Source organism: Rhinolophus sinicus, linkage group LG06 (assembly GCF_036562045.2).
Source record: "Rhinolophus sinicus isolate RSC01 linkage group LG06, ASM3656204v1, whole genome shotgun sequence".
NCBI lineage: Eukaryota > Metazoa > Chordata > Mammalia > Chiroptera > Rhinolophidae > Rhinolophus > Rhinolophus sinicus.
Genome location: NC_133756.1, coordinates 110,240,599 through 110,253,247, shown reverse-complemented (window position 1 = coordinate 110,253,247; position 12,649 = coordinate 110,240,599). Strand labels below are relative to the sequence as shown.

At 34.4% G+C, this 12,649-nt stretch overlaps 1 protein-coding gene across 6 annotated transcripts in view; it reads right to left on the bottom strand.

Annotated features, from left to right (window-relative positions):
• DLG2 (discs large MAGUK scaffold protein 2) overlaps positions 1 to 12,649 on the bottom strand; it is a 1,902,684-nt gene that overhangs the window by 1,503,102 nt on the left and 386,933 nt on the right. The gene's annotated exons all lie outside the window — the stretch shown is intronic.

Below are 12,649 nucleotides of genomic sequence, written 5' to 3'. Positions count from 1 at the left end.
CCTGAGTTTTTATCTAGAGAGCAGGGTAGAGATTACTACCTTAAGAAGCTTAAGCAAACAATGGGGAGCCCCAAATAAAGTGGCCTCTAGTATTACATCCCATGAGTCTTGCTTATGCAACGTATCAATTACAGATGCAAAATATATTTATAGTTAGTGTTAACCTTTTTCATTCAATTTTGGAAACAATTCCCCATACTTCCTCAATATACAGCTTCATCCCGTCCTCGGCTTATCTTTCTATTCACTTCTTTTTATTTTCCCGAGTTTCAAAGATGTTTAAAATGAGTTGGCCTAATTGGTTTCTAAGGAAATCCTTACTGAGACTGAAGCCATCCAAGGGAGGGATGCAATTGCCTCCTCTGTAAGTAATGAAAATGTTGCTGACCCATTCTCCCTCCACAGGATGCTGAGAATGAGAGTTTTTAAGTGGGGTGTGATGGTGCTAAATCATGCTCATGCTTTCAGCATCTCTTGTGACTCCAGTCAGGCATTGGCCCCGGTTAGCAGAGGTGCAATCTATCGCTAACCATTGCATCAGAGAATCAAACACTGTTATGTCAAAGTAATATTCTGACTTTCTGGTGACCTGGATTAATTAACTATGATGAATGGCACAGGCTCTCAATTCTCAGGTTGGCGATATTTAAAGATTTATTATACATGAGAGCCACTGTTGTAACTTGACATATCATGGCATCAATGGAGTGAGGGCTCCGGGACTTGGATTCAGAAAGCATTTCCTAGATGTATAATGAAATGATATTTATTGAGCATCTAGTAGATGCCAGACACTGGGCATGTGTGGTTAGTTCAGTCTATCATTACATTAGCCCTGAAAGATGGGAGAGGAGAATATTTAATATCATGAGGAAACCAGGGAACACGGATTAGAATGCCAGAATTTTCACTTTCTAGATCTATGGCGTTAGATAAGTTTCTTCGTCTCTGAAAGATTTGGTTTTCTCATCTACAAAATGGAGAAAATAATATCCATTTTGAAGGATTACTATAAGGATTATATAAGATAATATTATACATGTAATATTTCAGCACAGGGTCCAGTACATACTCTAATAGTAATAAAATAAATATATTTATGTTATATAAATATTAATATTTATCTTATTAATCAAAGATTTTTTTTTCTCCTATGCCAGCTACTCCTTCAAGCTTGTTTGCTCAACTCTGAGTATAAAATAATGTTTACCTCACAAGAGCACCATGAAAATTAAATGAGAAAAAGTACAAGAAAGTGCTTAGCAAACATCAGGAATTTTACATCTAAGTTGGAAAGAACATCTGGAATACTGCAGCAGTTTTAAAATGACAAAATGTGGGAGCCAGGTTGACTCTGCAGTCTGGGATCACAGACTTGACATCACTAGTCTGTAAATATTTCTAAGAAATATATTATGGTATTTTAGCATTTTGTACAAGCATGTCCCAATATTCCCTGAAGCTCAAAAAATCTCCACAGTTAAATTATTTCTATGCAGAGTCAGATACAATAGAGTACTTTAAGCCTCTAAATACAAGATTAAAAAACCGAGTCTTGTAAAACACTTTAAATGTCATTAATATTTGCATGCTGTCACTGTATCCTACTGACATAACAAGGTGAGACAAGAGGAATGGACTACAATTATACTTTTCTCCTTGCAAAAAAAAAACTTTGGACATTATCTACTACTGCTGTCAGTGAGTATTCACTGGTAGATCTTATCTATTATATAATAAACTACAAACTCTTATGGAAACAAAGACTGTGATTTCTAAAATAAGCTACATTTTTCTTTCTGACACATTTTTAAATTCATCTGTAAAAAAAAAAAAACTCTCTTAAATTAATAGCTTATGGAAAATATCTAAAATTTCAGGTCCTCAGAATAAGGTCCATCCTTTGAAGAAAAAAAAATGCCATTTAGAAACAAGATCAAAGCCATTCATTTCTATTCTCACTGCTACCAGAGACAAAGAAAGAAAAAAACCAATGAAGAGTTTTAGCCGACTTAATTCTTCCTGAAATTTATAATTAACTACATGGCAAAAGGGACAATTATCATATTTCCAAAGCATAAAGGATTTAAAAAGTTGAGCTTTTGATAAGACATAATTACAACCTATTAAATATGCAATTCATATCAATTTGTTCTTATAATCTTCTTGAGCTTCAAAAATGCATATACATTGGACAGTGTTTTCTGAAAGCTATACATGGAATTCCATCCATTTAAATGTACATATTTCTCTCTTCCCAGAGATTTTTCTCAGATCCTTAAAATTCTGGTAAATCCTAATAAAAAGAAAGAGGGGTCGATTGATATTTTTGTATACGCCTTGTCTTCCTGACACCTACGAATGGATGTTTTTGAACAAATATTAATCAATGGAAGAATGTGCAGGCTTTTGTAGATCAGGTATCACAGCCAACACCAAGCAGTCAGCAAGGAAAAATTAGCAAGTAAACCTGTCCTCGATTTAAATAGAACTTCAGATTGCTGAATAAATTGCATGTGCATTAATTCAGGGCAGTGTTATTTTAAAGGACTAGTAAGAAAGCATTATAGCTTGCTATCCTTGGAAATTCATAACAAACACCAGGGAGGGAGAATTTATTTTGCTAAAAATATGTGTTTTTTTATTTTATGGTGTCTATAGCAAATGATTCTCAATTTTTATTTTTATTTTATCAGCAAGGCTATCTAGAAATCCTCTTCAGATTTTCTAATTAGAACCATATTTGAAAATTATATATCTCTTTGTGAAAGCATGAAATATAGGACGGGTAAGTTTTTTAAAAATTAACACTTCTTGAACTCTTTCATGCAACAATTGAAATCCCTGCTGGTGAGGAGAACACATGGTAAGAGTCACAGCTTAAAAGTTGACTTTTAGATGTTTTTTTCTTGAAATATCAGTTAGGGGTCTTCAGAGAAAATCTCTATTGCTGACCACATTGCTACTTGGGAAAGTAGTACATTTGATTATACTGAGGCATTTCTGTTTGGGGTTCTAGAATAATTTTAAGGAATTTAGGTACTTGAAAGTACCTAAAAATTTTAACTCAGGCCTCAACAACCACAGAATAACATCACATCCATTCAGGGCCCCTTTGCAAAGTGCTAGTATCATCTGTGGTTAGTTGGACAAATTCTGAGTAATAATCACTATTATAGTTTTGTGTGTTTTTTTTAAGTTCCTTTTCAAGGTTATTTGGGATAAGACCATTAAATGGTATTGGTACACTTTGTTCTCTAAAATGCAAAGCAATGTAAAAAAAAAAAAAAAAATAGCAGAATTGCTGTGAACTCAAATTCCTTCCCAGGCAAGTCTGTATCCTGAAAGCTGAGTGCAACATAATGCATCCTGCTTGGGGAGGGAAAAAAAAAACACCTCTATATAATTTATAATTTCTTCAATTCTTTCATGACCTAATAATTTAGGACAATAAACTCAATTTTTGAACTTTCTATTGTACTTAGGAAAATTTTAATGTTTTATTGTAAAAATATACTACATAGTAAAAGAATTACTACACATTTATATTTATGATAAATACATACGTATTATAAAGTCAAATAATTTTCTCCAACACAAGGTTAAGTATCATACTATATAAAACTTCTGAGAGGTTAAATGGCCATGAGTTGGCATTCTTTTATCAAATGAAAACCTGATCTGACTGCTTTGACTGTTGTTTAATAAAATGTGCTATTGACTTATTAATATTTTTATACTTGAATTTTAGACGTTTAAGTGATGATCTTATATTTGGTTTATCATAGATGTGATCCAGTTGCCATTTTTCTTGGTATGTGTGAGGACTTTTACCTCTTTTAGTCTATGTCTCTTACATTAAAATGACATTGCAAGTGTCATTACAGGCCTAGCAACTATTCACATATAAGTTCACCAATTACCTGTCAACTAAATAGTCTGTTCATCAGAGTATAAGGATCCACTTTGGTCACTGTTGCTCAAGCAGTAGTTCACCATAATCAGAAATGTCTGGATGCTGATGGTAACCACTTTGAGCACTCTTGCAATTGCAGAAGTCAAATGTGACTTGTATTCATCTTTTGTTATCAGTATATATTGAGTATTACAATTTTAATAGGTTTTTCCTTTCTTAAAATGTGTATACATATTGCACTATATATATATATATATATATGTGTGTGTATATATATATATATATATATATATATATATATATATATATATATATATATATGGTGATTAATTCTTTGGTACTTTATAAATACTTTATATATATATACACACTTTATACACACACACACATGTGTATGCATATTTTTAAAGGAGGATCTCATCCTAGTTTAGCAGCATGGAAAATATATAGGGATAGGAGGGTAGGAAAGGTAAGAAGAAGGAATAGGAACAGGGATAACTTGGGATTTAGGGAAAAATAAGAATCAAGATGAACTCCCACTTCTCTAACCATAACAACTGGGGAGTGGCGTTGATCATAGGATAGAACTACTCCCATTTATTTATTAACAACTGAGATGGTGGCACAGTATTCAACAAGCAGAGAATTGAGCAGGAGCATGATTTATGCTTGGAGGACTCCAGAAAGCAGACATTCTCTTGGAACTTTTGACTTAAGTTTACTTCATGGGTAAATTGTCTAAATTTTAAGAATTTATTTATTTACTGTCAAATGAATATTTCACGAAACCTGTTGTCCCCTGAAAGGTTAGTGCAAGGACTGAATTACTAGATACAAAGAAATGTGTATGCATTGGTAGGAATATTACGTATTTGGGGGGGAGGGTTATTTTCATAGGATTTCAAATCTGGTACTAATTTTGAATGCACACTGGAAGAAAAGGTCGAAACGTTTGGTCTCTTTCTCTTACCAATAAATACCTATAGACCTGGGAAATATTCACTAAAGCCAGAGAAAATTCCCGTTACCATGGCTACAAAAAATTTGCCACTAGAGTGGTAACTGGCTAATTGAATCAATGATGCTACTATGGAATTTATCCTTAAATATCAGATTCCTCAAAAACGAGGAAAAGGAAGAGGAAGATGAGGCGGAGGAACAGAAACATCCAAAGCTATTCAGTGACTGTATGTTATGTACAGCTACTATGCTAAGCCTTATGGGTATATTTGTACTAGCTGTTCCCTTTGTCTGGAATGTTCTTCCTCAAAATCTTCACAAGCTGGGCCTTTCAAGTTCCCAGAACTCTTCAGAGAGAACAGTTCTGTGCACCCTATCTAAAGTAGTGCTTCTCTTTTTAGACTCATCCATCTTTCTATGTTCCATCTCTCTGCTTTTTTAAATTATAGCAACTATTACTATCTGAAGTTATGTTTATTATCTGTTTGCCTATGAATGGCCAGTCTCTTCACTCTATAATGTAAGTTCTATGAGGGCAGGGACTTTGTCCAATTTATTCACTGTTGTATCTCTACTGCTTACAATACTTTCTGGTATATAGTATGCAGTAAATATTTGTGGAGGTAATAAATATTGCATTTAATTTTCATAACAATTCTTTGAAGTGCTTATTATTATTTCATTTTATGTAAGGAAACTGAGGTTTAGGTTGATTAATTTGGCCCAGACAACAGAACTGACAACTGGCAGAGCTAGGACTCCAGCAAGAATCTGTTTGACTCCAAAAGCTGTGGTTTCAAACACTGCTCTGTGGTGCCACTATGACCCAAATTCAGTGACGGTTGCCAACTGCTGTCCAACTACCCAATACTTGATTCTCTGAGGGATCTCAGACATGCCAGGCCAATTTTCCTGGAACACTGTAATTAGCATAAAAATAGTTCTAATATATATATAGGGATACAGAGCTCATTTTTTCCACCATACATTAATGCTAACGGTATTAAGAGATCGCAGTTTACATGACCTCTTTTCAATAATCATAGTCATTCTTTCCAAGTATACAGTATTTTATGTTTTTCAAATACATAAACTCATTTGATTCTGTACAATAATCTTGTGAAAGAAGTACTAATAAGCCAGTATTATTATCCCCACTTCAGACTTGAGAAAATGAGGCTCAGGGAGGGTGAAGTGAATTGATAAAGATTACAAATATAATAATTAGCAAACCTAAGTCTATAACTTAATTTTCTGAACTTTGGTCCAATGCACATTCCCAGATTGCCTTTGGTGAAACATCCATATATGCAATGAGACACGTCTCTCAGGCAGCTGTAATCGTGGGTAATCTGCTTTAAGAAAATCTTATCTGCAAACATGCAGATAAAATAATGGGTAAATAATAAAGGGAAGCGATTAATTCTTTGGTACTTTATAGAGTTATGTGATTTATTTACATTTTGAGTACAATAAATGTGCTGCAATATTATTTGATTTGCAAAATTTGATTTGTACTTGTTTCCTTTGCAAACCCACATTTGTCTCATAAAACAAGATTTAGCTAAAGGTCTCAGAAAGGCCAATCCTCTCCAACTCATAGCTCTTTACAACACATGTGGCTTTTACTCATCGTGTCAAAAGGGGCTAATGTTGTGAATAAAATCCTGGTAATCAGGTTTGGCAGGAAAGACTATTTACTACAGATGTAGTAACAGATGACTGGTATGATTCATGCAATACCACTTTATTTCATTTGTAAAAGTTAACTTTTACAGTCTATGGATATGTGTCCAAAAAACTACAAATCACATTAATTCTGAGTAATTCTAAATAAACCATTATGTGGGTGCATTATTTTTTATTAAATTAGAAGTGTAGGTTGAGAAAGAATAAAACCCAAAATGTCATACAAGAGTATATTTTAACTAAATAATAACCTTGAAGGGATTCAACCAGGGGACAGTGCTAGCAGATAGGAACACAGATATTAGAGTCACAAAGACCTGGGTTTCTGTCCTCATTGTAAAATTCCTTAGTTGTGTAAATAGACCTCATCTTTAATAGGTAGAGGATTTTACCTCACTGCATTGGTCTGAAGAGTAGATGAGTTCATTAAATTTACCAAGCTCCTTCAATGTGCCAGAAAATGTCCCAGAGATTATGTACACAAAAGTGAAAAAAATAAACATAAGCTCTTTCCTCATGGAGCTTCTGCCTCATCAAGAGACAGACACTGAGAAAATAATCATACAAATCAGTGTGTAACTATGAATTGTGATAGGCAGAAATATGGGATAATATGAGAGCATATACCAAGTGCATATAATCTAATGGGATTTTAGGAAAGGTAGTGGCATGTGTAGTCAGACCAGGGAGATAAGTAGGATTTAAACAGGTGGACAGAGCCATCTAGACAGAGGAGTAAAAAGTGGAGGTCTCTGAAGCACGAACATGGCTGACATCTTCAAAGAACAGAGGGCAGCCAGCAAGGCCAAGGTGTCAATTAGTTTAATAAAGAACAGGGAAGGTAGCATAGACATAAGAAATGGCCTGTTCCATGCATTTTTAAGATTCTTGGTGTATAAAATACAAGGTAGAGTGATGGATGATAAGACAGGAGAGGAATTCAGGTGTTGGCCAAGGGGAAATTGTATACTAAGGTGAGAATTTGGTTAAGCACTCATCACGAGTTCTATAGCATGCTATTTCGAGGCTTCCAGAGTCACACCATGGGACTGTATATTAGATCGATCATTCTGGCAGCTGTATGGAATACTTTATAAAGAAAAATTAAGCTATTTTATTAACGAAATTATATGCTAAAGTGTTTTATGCTATTAAAATGGTTAATTCCAGGTTACTAATAGAGTCATGGAGTCTCTTTACATTGGTGTTTCCCCCATTTTTCTACACAAAAAGACCAGATTGTACTACATCTTATTAACTGTATTTCTGCCTCTCTGCCACCCAGATTTCCCCTGGTCCATTAAGTCCCCTGCTCCAATCTCTGTTCAGTAGACCTGCCACCTTGCTGACACATGGTTGGGATGACAGATATCCGAACCAGTGTCACCAATAGGATGAGCATGAGAAGAATACCAAAGAAAGGCAGGAAGATAGTGGACCCCAATAGAGAAGAGTATACCTACCCACTACAACGTATTTGGTTGGTACAAAAGTAATTGCGGTTTGTGCAACTATTTTTAACCTTTAAACCACAATTATTCTTGCACCAGCCTAATAATATACTAACCACTTCACATTTTTGTCTCGCTGAATCCTCAAAACAACCCTGTGAGATAGGTACCACTTTATGCAAGAGAAAACTAGAGTTCAGCTAGAGAAAGGTAAAACCCTGTTTTTACTGAACAAGCAAAAGATGGGAAAAGAAGGATGTGGCAGGAAGTAGAAGGAGAGACCTCAATTCAGAGAAACAAAATGTGTGAGAAGTCAGGGGTCAGTGTTAGGGTTTGGAACTAGTGTTATTGATGGAGGAAAAATCTATTTCCTTTAAGATAATAGGTTTGATATCAAGAAACCACGATTTTGTGATATTTATTACTGGAACCCTACCTATCTCTGCACCCTTTGCATCTTGTATATTCACCTTGGACACCTTACATCCCAGTCACATGGACCTTCCTTTCATTGAACGTGCCATTTTCTTTCTCTCTTTTCTGTCTATCTATCTATCTATCTATCTATCTATCTATCTATCTATCTATCTATCTATCATCTATCACATCTACGACTTTATCTAAAACACTCTTCCTACCCCCATTGTGCCCTCTATTCCACATATGAGCTTAATTATTCCTTCCTCAGAAAGGCTCTCCCTGATATTAAACCACTGCCTACTCTGCAACCAAGCCCACTAGGTTCTTCAGGTATCACCGTGCTCGTTTCCATAGGGCCCTGTAATCGCCCCCTTATCACACCTCACTGTTTTTTCTATAACTGGCTCTTTCCCTCATTAGACTACAAGTTCCGTGAGAACAGATTGTTCATTGTATCCCCAATGCCTCCCAATATGTTAGACTCATACTAGGCATTCAATAAATACTTGTTAGTTGAATAAAATGATTGAATGGATGTGCGGCTTCTACCATGATAGCAGATGCAACTCTACACCTGCATGAATAAATAGCTTTGTCTATGAAGACAGGCAAACCATTTGTTGCCTGGGTGATTGGTTTCATTTTCCCTGCCTAAAGCTCTGGCAAAAAACTAAAAATCTTTTAGCCCATCCCCAAACAACAACAACAACAAAACTACAGTAGCCAATATTTCTATGATGAGTCCCTTTCTAAAAGTAATACATGCCACTTTTTTTTATTAACATCATAATAAATAATACAATGCTTATTAGCCTTGATAAAAATATTTCTAAATGCCCCGCAACAACTTTTATTTCCTTTTAGAAATTCTAAAAGACTAATTCTTGTAAAACATGGTGGATTGATGGAGTCAATGAGTAATATCTTATTTACAAAACAGATGTAGTATTAACAACATCAATAAAAGCCTCTTTTATGCTGCCTGGTCCACTTTTCATTCTGCTGTTTGAATTTTATTATGCATATTAACCTATTAAACATATTAAAAATTAATAGTACCATCATGCCTTTATTAAAAAATTACAGCAGCAACTTAGCATAACAGTGCAGTTGTCTTTGTAGACTATTTTTTAAAACTTTTTTTTTAATGCCCATAAGTCTGGTTAATGGACATCTGAAATGATACCATATTTGAATCATCCATTATTACTTTGTAAGATACTTAGTATACATGAATAATTTTATCTGCAGAGATAATATACTTTAGAACAATATTAGGTTAGAGATAGAATAGGAAGAAACTCAGAGATGCAATAAAATACACTCATTTTACAGACAAAGAACTGATGCTCAGATGCGTCTTGGTGTCCAAAGTCACTAAGTACAGATTTACTTTGATTTTTCACAGTTCCACATTTCTTCTGCTCTTGTATCAAACCCCATATGCTATTACATATGATACTTAAGAAGTCCTACACAGCAAAAGAAAAAAATCTTCTGACTGCTTCCATTTTATTAAATTTAGCCCAGAATACTCTACCAGCTATCCAGAACAGTTGTCTTACTGCCAATTATCTTACAGTATGTCTCTGCCTCAACATAGTCGAACGTGATTTGCCTTGTGTTTTAGTTATAAAAATTATTGGATTATCTTTCAATTATTCAAAACACATTTAAGAAATGTCTACTCTATAAAATGTGAGGTTACTAATTTTTGTTGAATCAGTATTACTGAGATGACCTCATTTTCCTCTGTGACCAAACACAAACAGAGTGATAGATTAAAGATACAAATTGTGGTTGTGACTTGATCAATAAATTGTCCTATATTGAATTATTTCCAAATGCCAGGGATTGTGCGAGGTACTTCCTATACTTTACCACATCACTTTCATATAGGTAATATCATATCCTTATTACACATGAGGAAATCAAGACTCAGGGAGGTTAAACAAATTTATCCACAATAAGTGTCAGAACAACCATTTAAATCCAAGTCTTACTCTAGAGTCCTGCTTTTCATACTAAGTCATGCTACTTCTCTTTCTCAATAGTGACATCTGTGACAAAAGAGTTGAAATTGAAGATGGAAATAAAAGAGATGACTTTATCTTCTCATGAAAGTAAGTCGTCTGCACTTCTGAAATGACCTTAGGACCCATATGGCAGAAACTCTCTGCTTTTGGTTTCTCTGATTATTTCCTGGCCTAAAAGATCTTACCCCAAATCTGAAGCGTTCTGCAAATCAGTTGGACCAGCCTGAACCTCTTAAGACCTTAAGCAATCTGAGTATTATGGGTAAAATCTAGGGTAGGATTATTTTACCCTAGGGGGGTTAGATTATTATGAAATGTGCCACAATCATTCTTTTCCTTTTATACACAGAAAAACTGAAGATAAAATCACTTCTCCGACATGTTTAATAGATCCTTTTATATTGCCATTATGCAATGCTTTGTCTCGATTTATTGTATCTCTTCTCCAATTATTCTTCCAACATACATTCTTAAGAATGTGGAACAAAGACATGTAATAGAAGGAGTGGGAAAATGAAGTAGGCACAGGAGGTCATAGGAGAGTCCAAGGGGACAGTAAGTACCTTTCATGCCAAGACAGGAAGGAAAAAAGAGGACCATTGAAAGCATGTATGTTTCCCTGCCTCTGAGAACTTTGATGGGGGTGGTAGCCAGCTGAGATATTGAGATGTACTATGGATGAGGTGGGGCCTAGGATAGATCAGGGTAGTTAGCAGTTCTAGTCTCACATAAAGCAAGACTTGAAGAAAATGTCTCAGCCAGAGCTGCAGAAGGTGGACTCAGTACTGGAGGAGAAAGAAAGGGGGATTAGACTGAGACAGAATTAAAATTTCCAAGTTGTTGGCAAACTTCCTGTCAAAGAGTCCCAGAAGAGTGGAGAAAGGGCATCCCAAGTGCATGGCCACTTGGAAAAAAAGAAAAGAGTATCAATGGTGGTGGGTGAGGAGGACCAGATTTGCATTCTGAAGTCCTCTAGGAAGTCTCACCTATATGCACCTTTTAAATCAATCAGGCGTTATTTCTCATTTAAACAACATAATATAACTTTGTTGTAAATATGTTTGTCCTGTAAGGATAACATATATGCCACCATATAAATATTCATGAACATAATTAAGTCGGAAAACACATGAAATCTTACATGGATGTTTCTCCTGTTGAAGTGTATAATCTACATGATAAATCAAAATGCTGGAAAAATGAGATTGATCACTGATATAGGATTTAAAGTAGAATAATAATATTTCTTAACTTTGTATCTATGATCATTAATATTTAGATAAGTAGCTATAAAGCATGTGATACATTTTAAATTAGATCATATTTTCCAAATTGAGGAAACTTAGATTTTAGTGTTGATTTAACTTGTTCAAAGCAATAGACTTCCAGTGTAGAATTCTAATTAATAACTTCTTATAACTTATTTTTAAAGTACTAATTATGTTTCACAGTATCTACAATTATCATGATTTTGAAATAATTATGAAACACATGTAGGTCAGATTGGACAGTATTCGCAAGATAAGTAACACCAAATGCAACACTTCAGGAAGAGTAAAACATATTTAAGAGACTATGTCCTTTCCTAGATTACATAAAGAAATACAATGTCCACTTAGCTTTTTTAAAAAAATTATTCTAGTTAATTTTTACTGAATCAACTAAATGAGATGCTTGGTAAATTTTAGAAGTAAAACAAGGTATTCAACTATCTTTGAAACCTGGTCAACTAACCCAACTAGAAGTTTTCAGGCATCAAACCCATTAATGTCAGTTGAAGCTTCCATGTGGTACTAGGCCCTGAAGGAAGATATCCATTAAGATTTTCTGAAATATAACTTGTAAAACTAAAATATTTAAGGTCATACGATGGGGCACTTGGCTTGTAGCTTCAAAATCAAATAACCTTTTCTTTACTAGTGAAAGGAGATCACAGTGGTATATATACACTTAATGAGTCTCATGCACTAAGCTATTGATTTTGTCATGTCTAATGGGTGTCCAATCAATGTGAGATCCCAAAAGATACAGCACAAATGAACTCATGGCATCCTTACATGCAAAATAAAAAGGGAGCTCATGAACACATGTGTTTTACTTAGGTTTTTTCCTTAAAATAATAGTAATTTCTATTCAAATAACCAGTGTTTATAAAATTTAAATATATCACTTAGAAC